General features: G+C 34.4%; 1 non-coding gene across 1 annotated transcript; it reads left to right on the top strand.

The window, feature by feature from the left end:
* The first annotated feature begins 330 nt into the window (after positions 1-330).
* On the top strand, positions 331-437 carry LOC112834710 (small nucleolar RNA U13). Its single transcript, XR_003211007.1, has one exon. It is a non-coding gene; the product is annotated as a small nucleolar RNA U13 (small nucleolar RNA).
* Positions 438-2,210: the final 1,773 nt, after the last annotated feature.

Below are 2,210 nucleotides of genomic sequence, written 5' to 3'. Positions count from 1 at the left end.
CTGACGAGTTAGGAAAGGGTGTTCAAGAGAGTGCCCTAAGGAAAGGAATAGAGGCTGGGTCTGACATGGGAACCAGGCTGGGCTCAGGACTCCCTACTCAGATATACCACTGGTACAAACCTGTGCCAGAGGGTTTTTTTTTTTTTTTTGAAGAAGGCACCCATAAGTATGGGACTTCATGAATCCCAGTGTAGCATGAGCCAAAGTAGCAGCCCTGCTTATCTATGTATGAGATCAGTACTGCTCTGAGCAACAGCCTCCCCAGCTGGAAGATGATGATATGAATACTTCATTTAATATAATGTTATCACAAGCTTTAGAGAAGCCACTGTGCATTTGTACTTCATAAGCATGATGATTGGGTGTTCATGCTGTTGCATGACACGTGCATTCCTCAAACTTTGCCACGACGACTTTGTCACATTATCCATCTGATGTGAAAAAAAAATCAAAAGTACAAAGAGCTCTACAGAAATCAAATGTAAGAAAAGGTCTACCTACAATTCAACTGTTTATTCCTAAATTATGATCACATGCTGTTTAATTTATAAAAATTATAAATAGTTAAAAACTCCCCTTTGACTCCACCAATGCCCAAGACAATTTAAAAATAAATTTTAAATATTCTTCTCTAAAAAAATAAAACCTTGAGAATTTACAAATTCCCAAACTTAGTGTGCATCAGAATCATGGGAAGAGCTTGTTAAAAGATGACTGACACTCAACTTGAGAGTTTCTTTTTCTGTAGGCAGGACTTTATAATTTGCATTTTTAAAAAGTCCCTAAATTGATTCAGATGCCTCGGTGCAGGGACCACCACATTGTTATGAGTTATTCTGATAGTAGCGCAATTGCCCTATTCTTTCTTTTCTATTTGTTTTTTTAAAGATTTTATTTACTTATGTGAGAGATAATGAGAGAGAGAGAGCACAAGTGGGGGGGGGAGGAGCAGAGGGAGAGGGAGAAGCAGACTTCCCGCTGAGCAGGGAGCCTGATGCAGGGCTCGATGCCAGGACCCTAGGATCATGACCTGAGCCAAGGCAGACGTCCAACCAACTGAACTACCCAGGCACCCCTCTTTTCTATTTGTTAATCAGTTCCAGATTTTTCTAAGCTGGTACTGGGGAGCATTATTTTCATCCACATAACAAATCTCCAAAATGTTTTAGAAAGTAATTTCCTCTCTTCCATGCCCTCCACCATTCTGAATTCATTGCCTTAATTTATATATATATATATATATATATATATATACACACACACACACATATATACACGTGTGTGTGTGTATATCTTAATTTATACATATTATATATCTTATATCTTATATATATCTTAATTTATATATATCTAATTTTTATATATATATCTTTATACAGAGATATATATCTTTAATTTTATATATATATTTATAAATATTTAAATATAGTTAAATTATTTAATATTTCACATATACCAAAATATATGTAACCAATATTCATTTTTTTTAACATTCTTCATTGTTGATGAATTTGGCTCAACATGAAAACAGCATGATAGTTGAAAATCACTTTATCTATAATCTTTCTCCCATGACTGTATTCCTGTCAATATTATCATTATTATATTTATTTTTATTGATTTGGTCTCCATAAGTAAGTAAATATAAGTAAGAATATTACGAAATATTCACAAATAAAAGAAATTTATTCAGTAACACTGTAACAAACCCCTGAGGTCACAGATGTTTTTAAGTGAATATGTCTCATTGCTATACTTGTTATTATAGGAGTCCAGGGCAGGTTGCCCCAAAATGTGCCAGAATGGCATTTTGATCATTTTGAATTGAAGTTAAGAAACAGTGCAAAAAGGACCCTCTGACCCTCCTTTGTCTCCAGAAATCGGGAATAAATCCCCCATGTGAACGATACCCTTCCTATACAGGAAGGTAAAAAGATATCATTATCACCAGAGATAAGGAATTCAGAGCCAAGGAGACTGTATAAACAAACTATTTTACTTTTACTAATTTACTACTGTAACGCAAATTTCAGAATTTTTTACTATTTGAAGCTCCCAAACATAAATTTTCTTTGTCCTGTCAATTCTTCACAGATTCATGTTTCTGTGTCTAAAATGTAGAAAAGCTGGATACCTTGATCATCTCTTCAGGTCTCTGTTGTATTATTTGGACTCTGTGCACATGTAATTAAACTTTGATTCATTTCTTC

This window comes from Callorhinus ursinus, unplaced genomic scaffold (assembly GCF_003265705.2).
Source record: "Callorhinus ursinus isolate GAN/ISIS: 27379988/994484 unplaced genomic scaffold, GSC_fseal_2.0 scaffold1, whole genome shotgun sequence".
NCBI classification, from domain to species: Eukaryota; Metazoa; Chordata; class Mammalia; order Carnivora; family Otariidae; genus Callorhinus; species Callorhinus ursinus.
The sequence above is the reverse complement of the archived record's forward strand: the minus strand, read 5'-3'. Positions and strand labels throughout refer to the sequence as shown.